The sequence below is a fragment of the Felis catus genome, chromosome E3 (genome assembly GCF_018350175.1).
Source record: "Felis catus isolate Fca126 chromosome E3, F.catus_Fca126_mat1.0, whole genome shotgun sequence".
NCBI classification, from domain to species: Eukaryota; Metazoa; Chordata; class Mammalia; order Carnivora; family Felidae; genus Felis; species Felis catus.
In genome coordinates this window covers 35,706,946-35,730,095 of record NC_058383.1, presented here as the reverse complement: position 1 = coordinate 35,730,095, position 23,150 = coordinate 35,706,946, and the positions used below count along the sequence as shown (strand labels likewise).

General features: G+C 40.9%; 1 protein-coding gene across 5 annotated transcripts in view; it reads left to right on the top strand.

The window, feature by feature from the left end:
* RBFOX1 (RNA binding fox-1 homolog 1) overlaps positions 1-23,150 on the top strand; it is a 2,060,838-nt gene that overhangs the window by 1,092,332 nt on the left and 945,356 nt on the right. The gene's annotated exons all lie outside the window — the stretch shown is intronic.

Genomic DNA, 23,150 nt, shown 5'->3' with positions numbered 1-23,150 from the left:
AAGGTCACTAATACTATGCATATGGTGGCGTGATTAAGGGTTGGAACCATAGAGCCAGACTGCACACGTTCAAATCCTAGCTGCTCACCTCCTTGCTAGGTTGTCTTGATGCTTTAACTTACCACAGCTCTCACTTCTACACTTGTGCAAGGTAGGAGACAAGAGCCCTTAGCGTATAGGGCTGCAAACATTAATGAGTTAATGCTCATAAGATAACTAGAACAGTACCTGGCATATGGTAAGTGCTTAAATAAGTGTTACAAAGTGTCAGTCAATTTCAGTGAATAGGGTAGTGCAGGTACTGTATTGAACAGAACTCATGGCACATTAGTGAGTGTGTGTGAAATGTTATTATATATCATCATCTTCACCATAGCCCACATAGAGGGGATCTGGATGTCATTGCTGGGGCATTAGAACAAGTCGGGGAAGGAGTTTGGGAGTCCATCCATGGGTTCTCTAGTCTCATTTTTCTCATCTCCCTTATAGGACCCACCACACAAGTTTGTGGGTCACTGACTCCGATCATTTTTTTGTCCTCTCAAAGACAAATTTTCCTTAACACTAATTATAGGGTCGATGGACACAATATCCAGCAGACAGAATTCCTGGTGCTTTTGTTTTTCCTCCCCCACACCCATCCCCCGGAGTCTTGCTCCAGCTGAGCCACTGTCAGGCGGCTGTTCTGCTAAGCAGCCTGTCACATGTTCTGTTACAATCATGTTTTATTATAGCTTTCAAAAGATGACCTCTCATTCCACACACTCGTGTTTATAGAGGACTTCTGGCATTCTGAAAGGAAACAGATAGCAGAGTCTCCAAACCCTTTATTTGCTTCAGCTGATAACTGCTCTGGCCAGAGATGAGCCCTGCAGTGATTACAAGATGTAATTTACTACAAAAGACAGTTAATATTACTTACAAACCTGTCATCAGTTCTGGGGAAATCAGAGCCGAAAGAATGCGTGGGACAAATCCGAATCTACCTAAATATCTTGGTCCGATACAATTACAAGTTTATAGATTTACCATTTAAGAAACAGCCCCGTTATGAAACATTCGTCCGCACAGACAGACAATATAAGGAACAAGCAAGATTATATCCTTTTATGTGGATCAAGGACATAGGCAACATAAGACAGAAAGGAAGTCAAAAAAGCCCTGAAGAGGAACTTAAATGCTAGCCTTGTGAATTATACCTGGGGATATTAACTGGGGGATTAAATCTGTGCAAAAGCCTCTAATATGACTAAACAAAGTCCCTCAGGTAATGCTCTGAATCAGAAAAATGTGCGAAACTATAGCCTCTTAAATGTGATTATAGTCAGAGCTGCAGTTACTCCCCGAGAAAAAGGGCATTGGAAGTACAGAAATGAAAGAAAAAAATGTTTTAAAACTTTTGTGTTACACCAGAAATTATAGAGTAGCAACAGCTTAGGGATTTAAATAACCCCTTTAGCCCAATTCTAAAGCCTTTGTGCTTTAAATTGAAGAAAAGAAAGAAATTAGATATCCAATTTAGGACTTTTCTCTTTTTTTTTTAAAGATCATCAAATGGAAGAGTCGTTTTTGCTGAGTGACTAATTGAGTGAGTATATGATTGCAACTTGGGTTATCATTCAGAAGAGATGGCTCTTGCATTTCAGCTTCTCATGGGCTACTCTCTCTCCTGGGCTTTCAGGAGAGTTTCTTGTTCAGCTGGTTATTATTTAATGGAGATGAAGGTAACAGTTTCGGTGCTTTTGCTCGTATCGTGGTCGGAGTTCAGAAATCTCATGAATCAGCCTTTGCCGTTTGCATTGCTTCCTGCAGGAATCCTGCAGGAATTCTAGCTGCAAGCAGCAATACGGGGACAGTAACTATGAGAATATTCCGTGGCTTTGTAAACACCCCGTACCTGAATTCAGCTCTGGTAAAAGGCTGCCAGGGCATCTTTTTATTCTTCTCTCTCATCTCCATTCTGGAGTCCCTAGACCTTGGGTCTAGGTCACTCTGGCACACTCGCATGCATATAGAGAGATGAGAAGAGATCAGGTCTGTAGACCTCGTCCATCTTAACTCACCCTTCCACATGTATTTCTTGAGAACAAGAGATAGGAGGTAGAAAAGATACGGCTGGGCTTGACCCGAGCAACTAGGACTTTCTTCATTCTGCTGATTTCTACCCTATGGGATCAAAAGGTTTATAGGAAAGAGGGTAGAGCCAAGGATCCTGCCTTCTGAAGCACAGAGACCTTGCCTTCCGGTAACAGGGTCCAGTCATTAATGTGGATCATTCTCTCTTATGGGGAGGTGCAGGGGAGCTAAAAGTTAAGGGGATAGAAGCAATCTTGGCATGAGGGGAGGGATGGAATTCTATTTCCCCTCATTATTTATTTCCTGGATTCTTTGTCTGTCATTTGTATATATTCTTTGGGGAAATTCTTTGTTGAAATTGGATTTTACTCTTGTTGGGTTTTAGGTGTTCTTTATGTATTCTGGATGTTAATCCCTTATCAGATAATTAATTTGCAAATATTTTCTCCCATTCTGTGGATTGCCTTCTCACTTTGTCGGTAGTGCCCTTTAATGCACAAAAGTTTTGAATTCTGATCAAGTCCAGTGTGTCTGGTTTTTTTTTTTCTGTTTTCTTGCTTGTGTTTTTGTCTTACACTGTTTAAAAGTACAGCAGCAAACTGTTAATTTGTTTGAATCTGGGGTGCTCTCTGTAGAACAAGAAGGGAAGGTCACCAAAATCTCATGATTTGGTGGTCACATCTCCCTGTAGCAGGTGAGAGGATCCGTGTGTGTGATGAAACGCCAACCACCGACCCCAAAGAGGCCATGATGTTCTTGCAGAAAAGCCACCTGAAGGGTGGGGATGCGCATGATGCTGTGAAGCGAGGCTGTGACTCCTGGGAGGCCATCCTCTCAGGCTAGTCCCCCTGGCTCACCTCCAAGGTGTTCGGGCACTCACTGATGCATGGACAGCTCATATGTTCATCCAAGTACCACATCTGCACTCAAGATGAGCTGGAAATGCAGTGTTCCTTGTCCAGCACTTTCCGTGGGTTTCTACTGCCCTCCTCACTTCTTTTTGTCACCAACACAAGAAAAAAAATAAGCCTCACAAATTAATTAATTTCAGTAATGTTTGCTTAGCCCTTATACTCTGGGCTCCTTCCTAGTGGCAAAAGAGGAAAATAGAGTTGCAAATGGACACTAATCATTGCCATTGTGGTCTTCGTTGGTTATTGTTTTAACATTAGATGATCTAAAGAGTGGTTGGGGAAGGTCTGAGTCACAGCATGCTTGGGGGATAAGAATCACAAAACTCAAATGTCTCAGGGCTGTGCTCATGGCAGAACGTGGCTGTTTAAAGGGTTGAGTGGCTTGTGGCCTCCAATTGCCAGAGCTGCTGATTTTGTTTTTTCAGGAGAACCTGGAAATTGGATTCTTATATGAAATAGCTCAAGTTTTTTAATTTAAATTTTTAAAGGAATCGATTTTAAAAATTCACTATGAAAGCCACCATCTCATGCACAAAACAACAACAACAAATCTGTCTTTGAGATGAATACAGACTATTGATTTAAGCTCCTTGCTTTTGTAGTTAGACCAGTGTTTCTCAACATTCACCCACATTGGTATCGTCTGGAAAGCTTTTAAAAAAATGCCAGTGCTTCGTTCAGCCTGACTGCAGATCAAATGAATCAGAGTCTCTCGGGGTGGGTTCCGGGCATCAGGACTTGTTATAGCTGCCGGGTGATTGTAACGTGCAGCAGGGTTCAGAACTGGTGGGCTCAAGGCAGTGCCTACAGCCAGGATCCTGTTGGACCCGCCTCTTTCCCATTAGTAAGGACATCTGGATTGTGATTGCCGGACACCAAGATGGCCCTAATTTTAGGGTTAACATCTGGATTGTTGGCTGTGTTTTTTGCTTCCTGTCCTTTTCTAGGCATTTATAGACACAGACAGATGTCCCTTTAACTTCATTTTCCATGTGTCCCTTCTGTAAAGTTTTGATCCCGAACTTTGTGATATATCACGTCTCTGAGCAAGTGAACTTTCACTATTTAGAGAAGTTTGTAGCTTCTTAATTTTGATGTCCTTTTAATTTCTCAGCCTCTGGGTTTCTCCAGCCCAGCTGCCGTTGGTCTTTGCAGACTTGTCCTTGAAACATGGAGAGCCCTTGTTGGTTCTTGTGAGCCCTTTTTAGTTCTTGTTTCAGACCCATCTGCTTCCCTCTCCTCTCCTTGCTGTTTGCACACACACTCCTCACTCTTTTCAATGCTAGCTTTTTGGAGTCACTTAGATGACTCCAGCAAGCTGTACCAAATGAAAGAGAGAAAGGGAGGAAGGGAGAAAAGAAAGGAAGGAAGGAAGAAGAAAGGAGAAAGAAGAAAGCAGAAAAAAAGAAAAAAAAAAGAAAGACTGTGGACAGGAAGCTACCATAGAAGGATAAGGTGATCTTTAAAATGACTTTTATTTCCAGAAGTGGCTGGGTGGCTCGTTGGCTCAGTCGGTTAAGCATCCGACTTCAGCTCAGGTCATGATCTCATGGTTTGTGGATTTGAGCCCCGCATTGGGCTCTGTGCTGATGGCTCAGAGCCTGGACCCTGCTTCTGATTCTCTGTCTCCCTCTCTCTCTGCCCTTCCCCTGCTCTTGCTCTGTCTCTCAAAACTAAATGTTAAAAAATAAATAAAAATAAAATGACTTTTATTTTTAAAAGCTATGAATCTTATCATTGATTTTGTCACTTGTGATAATAGTATTGTAGTTATATAAGAAAGTATCCTTAATTTTGAGTGGCAGAAAGTGATTAGGAAGTACAAGGGAGATGATATGAACTCTAGAGTTGCTTAAAATACTTGAGCCAATAAATGAATACATAGTAGCAAGTTAAAAACAAAGGTAGCAAAACCTTGATGACTGTAGAATAAGGATGATGAGTATATGAGTCTCACTATAAAATATGTTCCACTTTGTACATGTTTATTATGTACCCACACACACATATAATTATAAGATCTATAAGAGTCTAAAGTTTGTAAGAATGTGATTCCAAGATTCTATAATTACTTCTTTCTTACCACTTAATCTGTGCTTAAGAATAATGTAACCGTAAAAGAAATGAATGGATGACATTTTAAAAAATACACGAATAGTTTCATAATAAAAATCAGCACATACAATTAGGAAAATAAAAAATAGGGAAAATCACATCTACACGTTCATCCTCCTGGCATAACCGATGTTAGCTCTTAGAGTTAGCCTTCTGGCATTGTTTTCATTGCTGCACAAACATTTGGATTCTGCTTTATTTCTTGATGATATTATCAAGCACAGACTCTGTACTGGGTCTTGCATTGTGGCAGTATTACCTATCTAGCTGCTTTGAATTTACAATCTTCAATAAACCCTAAAGAGGGAAACCCGACATGACAGCATTTTGCCCAGATGAAGTCATCCAATGAATTTGTCACTGGAGTGAGTGTCTTATTCATGCTTGTACTTGGGCATCTTGTAGTGCTAAGTATATTTCTAGTAACACAGGAATACAAGTGTTGGGGAGAAGGATAGGCAGAGACTTGGAAAGAGAAACAGAGACTGAGGTGGGGCTATTTAAAGTACTGCTTCTGGTATTGCTTGCATATCATGACATCAGAAAGCCCTTTCTTCCTGAAATTCACATCCAGGCAAATTATTTTGAGGACTCTGGGTACCACACAGCCAAACTGGCTACACATCTTTGAATCTATCTGAGATCAATTCATTCCACACCCACTGAATCATAATCCCTAAGAGTAGAACCCAGAACTCCAGATTTTAACAGGCTTCCTGGAAAATTCTTGGTGACCAGTGTAGCACACATTTGATGAGGTATTGGGCAGCTATAGAAAGATGTTGGAATGGACTGAATCTTTCAGAAACAATTCATTGTGTTTAATATAGTCAAAAGGAAAGGAAAGTCTTAGATTTTAGATCTTTGATATCCATATTTTTTAAAGTAAGCATTAGTATATAATAAAGCATTTAATGTAAATGTTAGTAACCAAAGATTTCCCAGTCAGCTTAAGCAATTAGGATCCATCCATTCTCCTTTGTGTCTGCTTATATGTGCACAAATAAGGCACAAATATTTCAGAATTTGCAGTTTCCTCATGCGCTATGTGGTTCCAAAATTCACTGGAAACAGCAAAGACCAAAAATAATACTGTTTCACCTGCTAACGAGCTATCACAGGATGGAGAGAACATACTTAAGATGTCTTATGTCCTCATTTCACTTCTAACTGACCTCTGCCCACAAACATCCTTGCTTTTGGAGTTGGCAATATACTGAAATGTAGCAGATGCAAACTTGGAAGGAGAAATAAGCTTGAGCCTTGGCTCTGCCCTTTACGTACAAGCTTTGGCAAGTGATGTATCCTTTCTAAGGTTTATCATCTTTTAAGTCGAACAATAGTTTTCACTGCGCAGGATTTCTAGAGAATTTAATAAGACAACTTATAGAAAACTGCCTGAAACAATAAATGCTTAAGAAATGTTATTTCATCAACTGACACTCATTTTTTTTAACATTTATTTTATTATTTATTTTGAGAGAGTGAACATGAGCAGGGGAAGGGCAGAGAGAGAGGGAGAGAGAGAATCCCAAGCAGGCTCTGCATGGTCAGTGCACAGACTGACATGAGGCTCCACCTCATGAACCGTGAGATCATGACCTGAGCTGAAATCAAGAGTCAAGACCTGTAATCAACAGAGCTATCCAGGTGCCCCTGTTGCTCATTTTCTTAATTCATGTCTTCTTAGATCTAAGTTTGCCTTTTTTTTTTTTTTTTGGATAATCACATTTTCTGTTTCTTTTTATAGTAACACTGCTTTGTGTTGGAACCCATACTACATATCCAAATTAAGTGAAATATTCCCAAGTAAAGCAACATAGTATCTTCAAAAATAAAAACAAAACAAAACCTTGAAGTTTGGAGCCATTGAAAGACTTTGGTTTAAGTTCCAGTGCTGTTGCTACTAATTATGTTTTGCTTGTTTGTTTTTGGTACAAGCTAATTTTCTCATCTGCAAAATGGGGATTATACTCCCTGTCTGTATGAGATTACTTTTGCTACTGTAACAAATTACCATGAATTTAGTGGCTTAATAAACAAGAATTCATCTTCTAATAGTTCTGGAGGTCAGATGTCTGGAATCCAGCTCCCTGGGCTAAAACCAGGACTGCGTTCCTTTCTGGAGGCTTTAGGGGATAATTCATTTGTTTGCTTTTTGCAACTTCTGGAGACTGCTTGCATTCCTTGGCTTATGAACCCCTTACACATTCAAAGCTCACCATGGCCAAATAAGTTTTCCACGTGTTAGGTTACTTTGACATTAGCCTTCTTTTCTCTTCTCCATTTCGAGACCCTTGTGAGTGCAGTAACACCAACTTCATAGTCCAGGATAACCTCCCAATTTTAAGTTGTCTGATGAGCAACCATAATTCCATCTGTTACCCTGTTACCTTAATTCTCCTTTGCCTATTCATGTAACATATTCACAAGTTCTGGGGGATTGTGACCTGGCTATCTTTGGGGGGCAGGATTCTGCCCCTCGCAGTCACCTCATAGAGGAGTCTTAGGCTTTAATGAGAAGACGTAGGTGATGTTCTTCCCACAGTTGCTGGCAGATAAGATAACAGGTCCTGAAGATGAAGATGTTGATGGTAAAGATGATTTTTAAACATAAAAGTGTTTCCTTCTTTTGAAAGCAACTTTGCTTTTTACTGTAGCTGGATTTGCTGGATTTGTATATACCACAGTGAATTTCCCCCATGCAAAGATTCACTAGTTCAGTGCAGTGGCCCTTCCTTGCATGTGCAGTCCCTTTTGTAACACTAACAGTGGTGATTTGGAGGGAAATGGCCAGATAGAAGTAAAAGAAGAATGGAGATAAATGGGATTCAGTGTGAGCCTCATGGGTGCCATGTTGATTCTCCAAGTCTGAAGCTCTTTGGGCTGTACTAGACTCAATCATTATTCTGATTATAGAGTATATATACATTTTGCTTTCTGCTGTTTATTTTTAAATGTTATCAAGATTTTATTCATCAAGTTTTTAATGAAGCTCCTAAGATATAATTTCCCATAAGGATAGATCTCAAACAGTTAGCTCTTACATTTTAGGACACAAAAATCATACTTCATAACAAGTAAAGCATTTCACCAATATAGAAGAAACTCATTTGGATCAGTGAAATATTGACAATATAGTTTTTATAGATTAACTATGATGAGTTTCATGCATGTGAAAACACACTAATAAATCAGACTACCAAGTGGTTACATCATTCAACATCTTTCCCCAAACTATCCCAATAATACCATTAATAAATGTCTATGATTTTTTAAATCATCTACTTTGAAGTATATATATATATATATACTCTAAGCATATACACAGCTTATGAATTACTGCCAAACCGTTCTTTTAAAAATAGGTTACTAAATATAACTGTTCTATTCATAATACATCAGAATATCTGATAGACCATAATATATGGTCTTCATTTGCATGGGAGCCACATTGTACTTAGCAAGAGCAAAGTACATTTAATGCCAAAATGTAAAAAGGTATGTGTTATCATAGACATAAGATTTTACTCATAAGTCCTCAGAAGCAAAAACGAGGGTTGGGAGTTTAGGAGACTTTATTGGTTTCCCTCTACCTTAATATGGTGCCCATCTTTTACCTCTTAGAGGTTTGTGTCCAAGCTTATTGCTTACTCTTGATTCTGGTACTCTTACTGCATTACTTTTCATGACACAATTCTCTGCAATGAGCATGATTTTTCATCCTCATGTTCCACCGTTCCATAAAACTGCCCAAGGATACTCAGCACTCCTCTGCCTCTTCCCCATTTCCTATTTCACAGGAGAATGCTTCTTAGCCTATGGCTTCTGGGTATGTTTAGGCAATTGCATATGTGTCTGGAAAACTTGAATATGGGAGAAACTACGGCTTATTTCTCTTTCTCTCTGTGGTTCCTGGGGGCACCTCCAGGTCCTCTGTCAGCATTTGCCTCCACAGTCCCAGCTCTCCTGGCAATGTGTCCTCCGTGGCAGGTGGCCCCGATTTCTGAGCTCTTACGGTTCCACTTCTCCCTCTGGGTGTCCGTTGTCAAGTCTCTAAGTTCTAGGTTCTCCCCTCACCTGTCCTTGATTCTTCCTCTTTTCCCAATTGCTTATGTTAGGTTTCTTTTCTTTTAAAAGGCCTCCGTTAGTCTCTGGTTCTTGGATGACCTTGATATACCTGCCTCTTCTACACAGAAGATTATGGATTTGGGTATTAGCCCTGGTATCAATACTCTCGTGTTTGTTTTTTTGTTTAATCTTTATTTTGGGATAATTGTAAGTTTTGAGTTACAGAGAATTCTGGTATGCCCCTCACCAGTTTTCCCCTAACGTTGACATTTTGTATCACCACAGTATGTTTATCAAAACTAAGAAACTGGCACTGATACAGCACTATAAACCCCAGACTTTATTCAGATTTCATCAGCTTTCCCATAGACGTCCCTTTTTCTCTTGTAGGATCCAGTCTAGGTATCAACCACATTATGTGTAGTCACCAAGTCTCCTTAGTTTACTCTTGGCTGTAATAGTTTCTGTCTTTCCTTGTCTATCATGACATTGACAGTTTTCAAAAGTAATGGCTCAGGTATTTTATAGAATACGCTTGAATTTAGGTTTGTCTGATGTTTCTCTCATGACTAAACTTCCATTAGAGTTGGGGGTTGCAGAATATCACAGTGAGGTGCCCTTCCCAGTATATCATATTAGAAAATATGCGATGTACCTCGTTGGTTAAGGTTAAGATATCCAGCAGGTTTTTCCATTGTTTGGTTACTGTTTCTCTCCTTTTCCATACTTGATTTTTGAATGTGGGTAACTGAGTCTAGGGCATACTCATGATGAGGATAATTCAGCACCACTCCATGGAGGAAGATTATCTAGATAACTGTATTATTTGGCAATGTTGGTAAGCTATATTTGTCCATTCTCTCCCAATTTCTTAATTCAGTTCTTTATTTATGTCCGTGTAGACTCGTGTCTAGTTATTTTTTGCTCCAATTGTAATCTGTCAATACTTGTTCTGGTGGCTCTAAGGTTTAGCCACTGAGTCCTTTTGCATTGGTTCTTGTGTCCCTTTGACCTGCCCCCATTCCTTTGTTTTGATCATGTCCTTACTTTCTGCCTGAAAATACATTCATTTTCATTGTATTTCTCCAGCCTCGGCTCTAGGGTCAGACATTTCTCTAGGACAGCTCGAAATTTTCAACTTTCCCCCTGCTTTTTGTGTCTTTCTCTATTACTTTTGTCAAAGGGTAAAATAATGCATTTGCTCACTCAGCAAGTATTTATTGAGTGACAGTTGTATACGAGACAATGGACTTATTCTCTGTGTACCTGTTTCTGAACAGAACAAAATACAGCCTCAGATTTCAAACAAGCAAAATACATACACATGCTATGTGAGTCTGTGTGTGTGTGTGTCTCACACAAATCTTTAATTAAATAGCTTGGCTTCAGTTGTACATTATTGTATAGCAAAAACTACTGTTACAAGACAGTAGGAATTCGATGACAAGCTTTCCATGGGGCTAGGGCAATTAATTTCCTGTATGTTTAAGAAAATATTTGTTTTTTCCAGAAGAGCATAGCCTCAAAACTAAAGATACAGATTACCAAATTCCATTTGACAAACCAAGCCCCCTTGCAGTTCATGAGCAGAGAGAGAAGAGGCAGGTGTTTGTCCCAAGCATCTGTGTGTGTTTTGGAATTCACATGATAAATACCAGGGCACAGGAACTGTCAGGCCTGATTAATACTTTACACTCACAGAGCATGTGCCTTGATCTATAGGCTTTATGCTTGCTGCGTGGGTCCCCGACAAGGCAGCCCTCAGCATCAGCCTCCCAGCAGCTCCCCCACTGAGTGCTTCTCCTCCATGTCATATGCTCAGTTGTCATCTTTGCTAAAGGATTTTCAGCTTGGAAAATAATTTGGTACAAGGATCAACTTGGGAAAGATGGAGAGCAATTTCCTTTGACTGCCCATGGCGGGGGGAGGGGGGCAGTTTAAAACACACACACAAGTCAGTATAATAATGCATGGCACAAAAGAACTGAGTAACTTCTTTATGCAGTGGAGTGATTAGTAGATTACACCATAGGGTCCCACACTGTCTTCCACCCTAAAAACTTACAGTAAAAGTAAACAGTAGTATAATTTCCGTGAAAGGACAACTGATTTTATGCAGTGGCAACCATGTAACACAATCCTAGTGGGTGCTGGATAAAATATGACATGTTTGTCCAATAGTTTGAAATCCTAGATGATTACTAAACAAAAAGAAGTAGAAATCTGATTCCAACATGTGGAGATAAGTAGGTACAGATACTCCACAAATATGGAAGAATGTACTTCAGTTCTTAACTAGAGTTCTTCTTTTTTTTTTTTTATAAATTTTTTTTTTAACGTTTGTTTATTTTTGAGACAGAGAGAGACAGAGCATGAACGGGGGAGGGGCAGAGAGCAAGGGAGACACAGAATCAGAAGCAGGCTCCAGGCTCTGAGCCATCAGCCCAGAGCCCGACGCGGGGCTCGAACTCATGGACCGTGAGATCGTGACCTGAGCTGAAGTTGGATGCTTAACCGACTGAGCCACCCAGGAGCCCCTAGAGTTCTTCTTTGAGAAGTGGGTTTAAGAGTGACTTTTGGGGTGCCTGGGTGGCTCAGTTGGTTGAGCTTCTGACTTAGACTCAGGTCATGATCTCGTGGTTCGTGAGTTTGAGCCCCGTGTCGGGCTCTGTGCTGACAGCTCAGAGCCTGGAGCCTGCTTCGGACTCTGTGTCTCCCTCTCTCTCTGCCCCTCCCCTGCTCACTCTCTCTCTCAAAAATAAATAAACATTTTTAAAAAAGGAAATTTCCTTCTAAATAATGAAATAATTATCATTTCTGATGCATTTCAAAATACCTGCTACAGGAAAGAATGTTTTACCAAAGATATGAAGAAATGTATCCTAGGTATTGTGTTGGATGAACTTCCTGTCTCCAAACCTTCTTTAAATATCACACTGAGTGTCAAGAATTAGCATCACTGGGAATTTTTTGTGAAGAATGTGGGCATATACCCAGGACATAGATGGTTGTGATAAAGAATAAAACCAGACCTGATTGTTTGGATATGGTTGGTTTTAACCAGGACCCGATAAAGCAATTAATTATGGGCCACTATATTATTGTTGTAGGACTGCTGGAATAAAATACTGTGAAGTGTGCTTAAAACAACAGAATCTTATTCTATCAGTTCTGAAGGGTGGCAAGTCTGAAATCAAGGTGTTGGAAACACTGAAGGAGAATTTACCCTCTTCTGGGTTCGATGTTTTTCCACAACCCTTGATGTTCCTTGGTTTATAGATGTGCCATTCCAATCTCTGCCTCCGTCTTCCTTTGGTGGTCTCCACAACCTGTCTTCACATGGCCACTTTCTTATTTTTTAAAAAAAATTTTAAATGATTATTTATTTTTGACAGAGAGAGACAGAGAGCAAGCAGGTAAGGGCAGAGAGAGAGGGAGACACAGAATCTGAAGCTGGTTCTGGGCTCCAAGCTGTCAGGGCAGAGCCCAACACGGGGCTGGAACTCAGGAACCGTGAGATCGTGACCTGAGCTAAAGTCAGACGCCCAACCAACTGAGCCACCTAGGTGCCCCATGGCCATTTTATTGTAAGGACACCAGTCATACTGGAGTAGGGATCCATCCTACTCCAGTATGACCTCATCTTAACTAATAACATCTGCAATGACCCTATGTTGAATAAGTTCACATTCTGAGGTACCAGAGGTTAGGACTTCAACATATCCTTTTGCTGTTAGCAGACACTTAAAAGAGATAGATACGTGGATCCCATCTGTTCAATTCACTTATTCTGAGATGGAGCCTGGACATGAGTATTAAAAGAAATAACCATTGTAATGTACAACACGATCTACAAGCCCCCTGTTGCAGACTAAGAGCCATCTGGATGGTGTCCCAAAGACAGTTTATATCTTTGCTTAATCGCAAACCCGTCATATGAAATGTGATTTAAATTTACAAAATAGATATTTTGTCAGTGGCTATTTTTCCCTCTACAAATGGCATTTTCTACCCTATTAAAGATTAACTACTTTTTTATTCAGAGAGTTCCCCAGTGGATTTAAACCAGAATTTCATTCACCAGTGCTAATAATTCAGAGACATTCACGTTTGAACATGGCCATGGGGGCAGTTATTGCTACCTCAAAATAAAGAACTTCTTTTACATGAAATGACCATATGCTTTCCATCACCTTTTCCTAATCCAGGAGAGTATCAATGCAAATGCTTATATTTTCCCTCCTTTGAAAGCCTCTATTTATAGCTTTTGTCTATTGGCATGTACGTGAGAAATCAGCACTGCCATTAACAGATGGATTAGGCTCAGCCACATTTCCCTTCTCACAGGCACTGTCTGCTTGGCATGTGGAGTTGCATTCCCTTGCTTGCTAATCTTCATGTGATGCAAGACACCTCCCATCCCCCTCTTAATTTCCTTTAGTTCCAGGAACTATTTGTGAGCCAGCTGTACCAAGTCCTGCACATTGTAGCTTGACTTCCTGAGTTCTGATTTTGAATCCATACATAAAGACAAGGACACTGACCAGTTTCACCGTTAGGGAAGGTGGGCTGCTGTTGATATGGAAGACTGCCCAGCAGATCAAGATAGAACATCATTTTCAAAGTAGAAAGTCTTTTGTGGAAATTGTTAGACTTCTTTGCAGAAGCAAACTTTGCATTGTTTTACATTCACTTAACTTTTCCTGCTGTTTGGGCACTTGGTTAGTCAACAATAAAAGCATGTATCTGCCCATATTCCCCATTCTTTTAAAATGTTTATTTGTTTTGGGGTGCCTGGGTGGCTCATTCATTTAAATGTCCAACTTCAGGGGTGCCTGCATGGCTCAGTGAGTTGAGTGTCTGACTTCGGCTTAGGTCATGATGTCACGGGTTATGAGTTTGAGCCCTGTGTCGGGCTCTGTGGTGACAGCTCAGAGCCTGGAGTCTGCTTCGGATTCTGTGTCTCCCTCTCTCTCAGCCCCTTCCCTGCTCATGCTCTGTCTCTGTCTCTCTCAAAAATAAACAAACATTTAAAAATTTTTTTTTAAAAGTTTATTAGGTTAGGGGAGCCTGGGTGGCTCAGTCAGTTGAGAATCTGACTTCAGCTAAGGTCATGAAATCATGTTTCATGAGTTTGAGCCCCTCATTGGGCTTGCTGCTGTCAGCACAGATCCTGCTTCGGAACTTCTGTCCCCCTCTCTGCCCCTGCTCTGCTCACATGCATGCTCTCTCTGTCTCTCAAAAATGAATGAACATTAAAAAAAAAAGGTTATCAGTTTACCATTAACTAGTTCATAAGTTAACTATATGCCATAATCTGTGGTGTTAGATCCTCCCAGAATTAATCAGAATAATGCCCCCTCTGCCCAGATGATAATGTCCAGGTGCTATAGAAGTGGTTTTTTTCAGTCATCAAATAGTCCAAGTTGGACAAGTTTGATCAGGGAGTGGCTTCCTTCCCTGCAGTGACTCAGGGATCCAGGGTCTACCCATCTCATGTCTCAGCCTTCCCCTATGGTGTCGTCATCATCATCACCATCTGCATCCAGTAGGTAGAAGTGATTTAAAAAAGCATGAAGAACACATATGCTAGGCTTAGCTTAGAATTGATTTATCTTTTTTCACTCCTACTTTATTGTTGAGACCCAGTCTCATGGAAGATGTCTCTGCAAGGGATGTGGGAAATGTAGTCTCACTGTGCACTTTGGAAGAGGAGGGAAGTGGGAAGTTTGGGGAAAAGGAAAGACAGTGTCCTACAACTGAGTTTTTTTTTTTATAAATTTTTTTTTCAACGTTTTTTATTTTTGGGGGGACAGAGAGAGACAGAGCATGAACGGGGGAGGGGCAGAGAGAGAGGGAGACACAGAATCGGAAACAGGCTCCAGGCTCTGAGCCATCAGCCCAGAGCCTGACGCGGGGCTCGAACTCACGGACCACGAGATTGTGACCTGGCTGAAGTCGGACGCTTAACCAACTGTGCCACCCAGGTGCCCCCAACTGAGTTTTTAAAAGTCTTCTGTGTGACCTAACGTTGGGTTCTTCTTTTTCTCTGTCTTTAACATTTGATTCAAATGAAGGCATTTCTGCTTACCTTTCTTATAATAACCATAGCTATTAGCCACAACTAACAGATTGTTTATTGGGACTTCTTGTTACTCCAGAGCAATTGATTCTAAGCATTTTAATAAGTTTTCCTATTTAATTGCAAGAGGCAGGACGTTTTCAAGAAGAGTAGCCACTGTAGAGAGGGCTGTAATAGCTCAGAGCATTAGTCTGATTAATTTTGGGATGATCTAACATCAGGCTATGGCAAAGTACTGCCAATAGGCTTCACCTGGCCTGTGTCTGTTTATGTAAATAAAGTTTTATTGTAACACAGGCATGCTTACCCATTTGTATAGTGTCTGTGGCTGCTTTAATTCTTCAACAGCAGAGTTGGATTTGCCAGTGGATACCATATGGCCTGACTTGGATGATGTTTACATGTCCTTCACGGGAAGTTTTTTGGCTGCTGATTATATCATTGATCTTCAAACAGGGTTGTTAAGAACCTAGAGGTGCTTGGGTCCATCATGCAGGATTTGGGAGATATAACTAGTGGGATGATGAGTCCACACATCCCTTCTAAAAGGGCAGCTCCAGCTTGACCTTATCTCTCTGTAGGGTTCTCTATAAACTTCAGTTAGGGAAATTCAAGTTTGGAATTGATTACACAAAGCCATTCATGTCCATAATGGGAAGGACGTGGATCCTGATCTTCCTCCATGGAGGAAGCCTTAGAAAGTCACCTTTTTTTTTTTAACATTTATTTATTTTTGAGACAGAGAGAGTCAGAGCTTGAACAGGGGAGGGGCACAGAGAGAGGGAGACCCAGAATATGAAACAGGCTCCAGGCTCTGAGCTGTCAGCACAGAGCCCGACGCGGGGCTTGACTTCACGGACCGTGAGATCATGACCTGAGCCGAAGTCGGCCGCTTAACCGACTGAGCCACCCAGGCGCCCCGAAAGTCACCTTAATGTAGGTGGCATAGGCCCGTCTAAAGGCATGAACTTCCAGGTAAGAGTCACAACATTCTTACACTCATTCATTCAAAAACATTTCTTGAATGCTTTGTATGTCTTCCAGGTGCATAACATAAGACAGGGCACATCACAAACAAGGTTTAACTCTCAGGGAGCCTATAGTTTGATGGAGGGGAGGCAGACAATAGACACAGCATGGATGTTTTATGTAGTCTTAGCTGGAGGGAATAAGCCAAGACAATGGATAGTGAGTGATAGAGTCCTCTGTTATTTAGGAAGGTCAGAGAATGTATCCCTGAGGAGGTGACCTGAATCTGGATAAGGACAGAAAGTAACATGGTTATCTAAAGAGTGTCAGGGCAGCTGTAGCAGCAAAAATGAAGCTTTACAAATATTAAGATGGCTTTCCAAACATCGTTCTATGCAACTTTCCGGAAGTGTTCTCTCTTTGCATGCAGTTTCATCTTTTGGTGCACGCTGTGTCTTGCATGTGCATCAAGGAGGTTCACCTTGATTTTCCTATCTACCTGGCAAATACTTCCTCATTGTCATGTCATTGTCATATCAAAGACTGAGCTCAAATGGAGCAACCTTTGTGATGCTTCTCATTGTTCTGGGTAGGATTGCCATTCACTCCTTGTCTTCCTCTGTATCTTGAATGTCTATGTTCCCAGTGTTGTATTTGTGTTGTGTTTATGTGAACAAAGGAGAGGGATAGTTGGGTCTGGCTCTCTGTCTTCCCTCAAGGCATCCTGTGTAGTGACCTTTCATCACGATACTTAATGATTACTGAATGTGACCATTTGTATCCCTTAGAAAGAGAAAATTATAGCAACAAAACCATTGATTATAATTGATACTATTTCCTCAACATTTACTTAGAACACTGTTCCAAGTGCTTAACATGTGTAAGCCCATTCAATATGTACAGTAACCCTACAAATTAGAGGCTATTATTATTTTTGGAAGAAGACACTGGAACACAGGAAGTTTAGAGTAATGTGTCTGGAGCTTCGTCCTCATAAGATTAAAAAACAAAATTCAACTGAGTAGATTTAAAGATCTAATTTTCATTCAGCAGTTTATGAATGCAGGCAGCCTCCCATCTCCCGGAGAGAATGGAGCTCTGAGGGGCAAAATGGAAGACTTTTTTAGGCAGAAGGTGGTGGGCGTGGAAGTTATTATAGCAAAGAGTAGATTGTTTCAGGAAGGTTACCTTCCTTTGGGGAATTGAAGGGGTCTGTCGGGTAGGCGAGCTCTCTGTGCTGAACAGGCTACTCCAGACTGACTGGTTAAAGGTCACATCCTTTGAGAGGCTGAAACTGTAGTTAGGTTACGTATGAAGTCCTGGTTTGCTGGTGTGGGCTTACAGCACAAATGGTGACTCCATTTGGAGCCTCTTGTCTTTTTAAAAATAATAATAATTTTAATACATAAACAGAATGTTACCACTAAGCACTTAATGTGGGTTGTTGTATTCAGTGCTCACATAGCCCTCTGATGCAAGTACTGTTAGGATGCTCATTTCATAGAGGAGAGAATCAGGATGCAGAAAGGTTAAATAACTTGCCCAGGAACTCATGGCTACTGCCTGGCAGAGTTGTGGTTCAAATCCATGTGGTTCCCGAATCCTGGTCTTCAACCTCACACTTGAATGTGGTGTGTTGGCCCCAGAAAGGGAAAAGAAAGCCCGCACCAACACATTCTATGGCTGACCACTCAAGGTGAACATTCAGCAGAATCCTCCAACGTTGTATCCTTGGAGCCGCTTTGTGTGCTGGGAGCGGCTGCATTGTGCTTCTCTTGATGGAGAATTCACCACCCGGAACACTGTGTTTGCTCCTGCTGTTGTCCTCCCATTACATGAGGGATGAGCCCAGCCATCCACAAGAGCAGAGTTATAGGGTGAGAACACAACACAGAGAATGCAGGAGGATTATTTATACTCCAGAGTGCCAGGCTGAAAGACAGTATATGAGGAGCTTCATCATTTCCCAGGGAATCAAGGAGAACAGTGGACAGGGACAGTAGAGAGCTTCCCAAGGGTCAGGGTTGCATACCAATTAAAATGACTTCCAGACACTTAACACGCATGCCACTTAGCTAGAGACAAGGGAAGGGAAAACAACTTCTGATGTTTTGTGCCTCTGTTCCCTTAAGCAGAGAGGCAGCCTGTCTAACACTGTTGTTAACCACACAACTCCAGTGATTTCAGGTTCCGTGATAATGAGTCGGTGGCCTCATCACTCTGGCTGGCATATCTTGATACAAGGGAACATATCCAGTCCAGTCTGACTCCTTAAATAGCTATGCATGCCAAGCATCCCATGAAAGGTGGGGAGGGCTTGCCGATGTAACTGTTTTCTGCAGTCCAGTTTGTGAAACTATATCAGTTACAGTTCAACCAGTTCTGTAATAACCTCTTTTCCCATTAAATTTATGGCGTTGTGCTTAGTTAAGGCTCCTTAGGTTAGAGTAGATAGAACTCTTAACTTGGCTCAAGCAAATGCAAGGAAAATACAAAGGATTTCTTTGTGCTCAGGAAACCAGGGAGTTTAAGGGTAGGACTGGCTTTTTTGGCGAGCCTAGTCATTGGGCAACATTGCAAACCTCTGTGTCTCCGCTTCTCCCAACTACTTTCCAGGTTTGTTGGTTTCATTCTCAAGGTTATCTGCATATGCTCACTGGAAACTCTACACTGACATGTATTAGTCTCCTGGGGCTGCTCTAACAAGTTGCCCCAAACTGGTGGTTTACAAGAGAAACGTATTCTGTCACAATTAGAGAAGCTAGAAGTCTGAAATCAAGTTGTTTATGGGGTTGATTCTTGCTGATGGCTCTGAAGAAGTCTTCCTCATATCCATCTTTCCTACCTTCTGGTGGCACCCTGGGCTTCCCTTGGCTTGTAGCCCCATCACCCCAACCTCTGCCCCTGTTGTCACACGGCCTTCTCTATGTGTCTCTGTGCCTCGAATTTTGTTCTCCTTTCTCTAATCAGGACACTGGTCATTGGATTTAGTATCTACTCTTACTCCAGGATGGTCCTATCTCAAGAGCCTGGACTTAATGGCATCTGCAAAGAGCCTTTCCCAAGGTCACATTCACAAGTACCAGGGTTAGGACTTGGACAAATTTGGGGTGGGGGGGGCACAATTCAACCCACTACACATACCTATATATCAACCCCAATGCAAACCAAGCAAATCTCAGAAGGCCTGGGCTACTAATGCTCATTAGCTCTGATCACCTGGCTTAAGGAATAAATCCACTTCTGTGCTAATCACTGCAGCTAGAAGGATTCCGTGCTCTTGCTGGCCAGTCTGAGGACGTGTGCTGACTCTAAGTAAAGCTCATACCAGTTTGAAGAACACACAGATCAGACAGAACATCTTGAGGGACACTTAGCAAAGAAGATGAGCACTCATTTAATGTGAATAGGTTGATTAAAAAAAAATAACTGAAGGTCTGAGAGAAAGTCATCTTGGAAGACGTCACATAAAGATTCTATATACTGTTGCAAAGTTCATGTTGGCTACTGGGGCTTGCCTCGTTTTCAGCCCGTTACGCGACCCATGACTGGTACAATGGCGCGTGGGTGTCTGTGTGGAATGGGAACATTTCTAGAACATTTTAATCTTTTAGTGAGTCATTGGCACATTGTAGGTATCCCTTAAGGAATTTTTTGAATGAAAGGATGAAAAAGTAAATGAACATATGAATACAAAATAATAAAAGCATGAATGAATGAATAAGTGAATGGGCATTCAATGCCCCTGTCTCTCCTTCTGAGTTTCCCTTTTTCAAAAATCATTCTTGGATTTTTGACTTTTCTTTTTTAAAAGAAAACTATGATCCTCAATGTCATTGATGTGCTTAAAGCCTGCAGGACAGTTCTGGGCACAGAGCAAACATGGAATTCAGTTTTTGTTGTTTTTGTCCATGTTGTTATTCTGTGAAGCTGGGCAATGCAGTGGACCCTGAGAAGATGCTAGTTAATACATTTAATTCTCTGTGGGCCTCTTTCTTTAGACTCTTTTCCATTTTTAAACAAATTAAAGGAACAGCTGTTTAAATGGAAATAGCTACTTCACTGCCACATCTTTAGCAAGCTCCTTTAACCAAATGTATTATTTGATGACTTTTGTCAGTCTGCTGCTTACATGTATTTATTAAGCACCTTATCCCAGGCAGTATTATGGGGACTGAGCATGTTGGAGAACGAGCAAAGGCTTCCTCACATCCGTACCTCCCCCCAACAGCTTACATTCTAGTACAAAGAGATCAAAAGATAACATGCAAACAAATTAAGCTAATAAATATGAGATCACTGGGGAAGAGGGAGGGGGTCCTTTGTAAAGGAAGCAGAGCTGACCTGAATTTTGAAAGCTGGTGTTTGTGGCTGTGTGATGAGTGGGGAACAGAGACCACAGCAAGAGGGGCAATGAAATCTAAATTACAAGGAAGGTGTCAGGTTGTTAGTTTTATGTGGTGACTGATAATGATTCCATGCTGCATATTGCTATGTGGAAATTCTATTCTGTGACCCATCTTACAGTCATGTACCATGGAAAAGGAAGATATGGGGGCAAATGGCAAAGAAATAGAAGTATGCAAAGGAATGCAACTTGTATGTGATATAGGAGATAAGTAGTGTATTTGGCCAATATGATTACTTTCTTTCCTCTGGAGCAAGCCAGGAAAGGACACTGTGGGTTAGTGAAACGTATCATTCCTTCTTTTACAAAGCTACGTGTGTAGTCTGTCTTCTGAATTCTTAAAGGGAAGAAAAAAGCCTGTCCCTTGCCTGCTTGAAATTCTTGGCTATTTTTCTGGTTTTGGTGAGATCAGGATTTTTGCAGGGCTGTAGCCTTTATTATATCTGTTGGGAGGCTCAGAAATGAGTGATGATGTTGAATAAACTGTGGACCTTCTGGAGCTCTTATAATGCATTCCACAGACCTGAACACCTTACCTTCTACCCACTTTGGTTCCAGCCACAGTGATGTTCTCTGCCTTGGGAGTTAGGACATCTTTACTTTGAATGATTTTTATCAGACCATCTTTATTTCAGAAGTAGCCACAGGGCAACTGTGTTTTATTTTATTTTATTTATTTATTTATTTATTTATTTATTTATTTATTTAAATTAAAAAATATATATTCTTATATTAATTTATTTCTGAGACAGAGAGAGACAGAGCATGAGTGGCAGAAGGGCAGAGAGAGAGGGAGACACAGAATCTGAAGCAGGCTCCAGACTCTGAGCTGTCAGCACAGAGCCTAATACGGGGCTCGAACCCACAAACCGCGAGATCATGACCTGAGCCAAAGTTGGTTGCTCAACTGACTGAGCCACCCAGGCACACCTTATTTATTTAATTTTTAATTATTTTAATGTTTGTTTGTTTGTTGTTTATTTATTTATTGAGAAAGAGAGAGAGAGAGATACAGAACACAAGCAGGGAAGGAGCAGAGAGAGGGGGAGACAGAATTCTAAGCAGGCTCCAGGTTCTGAGTTGTCAGCCCAGAGCCTTATGCGGGGCTTGAACCCATGAACCATGAGATCATGGCCTGAGCCAAAGTTGGGTGCTTAACCAACTGAGCCACCCAGACATCCCAGGGCAACTATGTTTAAAATAAAAGTGAAGAAAAATGTGTTTTGTTCTTGTTATTTGTTTGTTTTGGTAAATTTTGTGGCATTTTCCTTGAGGTCACTGAAAACTCCTGGATATGATTGTAGAACCGTGACAGGAGAAGGGAAGTGGGTTTCCTCCTACTATTCAAATGTCAAGCCCGTGGGGGTAATTTTTAAATAAATTTTTTAATTAAATGAACAGACACTTTTCCAAAGAAGACATCCAGATGGCTAACAGACACATGAAAAAATGCTCAACATCACTCATCATCAGGGAAATACAAATCAAAACCACCATGAGATACCGCCTCACACCTGTCAGAATGGCTAATAATAACAACTCAAGCAACAATGGATGTTGGCAAGGAGGAAGAGAAAGAGGAACCCTGTTGCACTGTTGGTGGGAATGCAAACTGGTGCAGCCACTCTGGAAAACGGTATGGAGGTTCCTCAAAAAATTAAAAAGAGATCTACTCTACAACCCAGCAATTGCACTGCAAGTTATTTATCCAAAGGGTACAGGTATGCTGTTTCAAAGGGGCACATGCACTCTAATGTTTATAGTAGCACTATCAACAATAGCCGAAGTATGGAAAAAGCCCAAATGTCCTTCGACAGATGAATGAATAAAGAGGATGTGGTGTGTGTGTGTGTATGTGTATATATATATATATATATATATATATATATATATATACCACAATGGAATATTACTTAGCAATCAGAAAGAATGAAATCTTGCCATTTGCAACAATGTGGTTGGAATTGGAGGGTATTATGCTAAGTGTCTGATTCTTGATTTTGGCTCAGGTCATGATCTCACAGTTCATGGATTTGAGCCCCTCATCAAGCTCTGTATTGGCAGTGAGGAGCCTGCTTGGGATCCTCTCTCTCTGCCTCTTCCCTGTACACTTTCTCTCTCTCTGTCTCAAAATAAATCAAGTTAAAAAAAAAAAAAAAAAAGAATGACTCCAAGGAGCATCCTGTTCTTCTAAGAAGCTACCTCCTGTGGGTAGTGGGGGAGAGGCACATTCCAAAAACAGCTTCATAATCTATTATTTTCCTGCAGTTGGGTTAGTGCTAATCTGAGAAGTACAGGTAACCAAGGCAGTTTAAATTAGGAAGACTCCAAAACAACAGAGTTTGAGTCCTAGTGGATGCTTGCCAACAAAAATAATAATTTGAATATTGAATGAATGAATGATTGAATGAATACATGGGTGGTGTGTACACATGCCCAATAAGAATCTTCCTGTAGCCAAGTGACCAGTTATAATGTGAAATATGAAATTGTGGATCTTTTCCTTTCTAGAGTA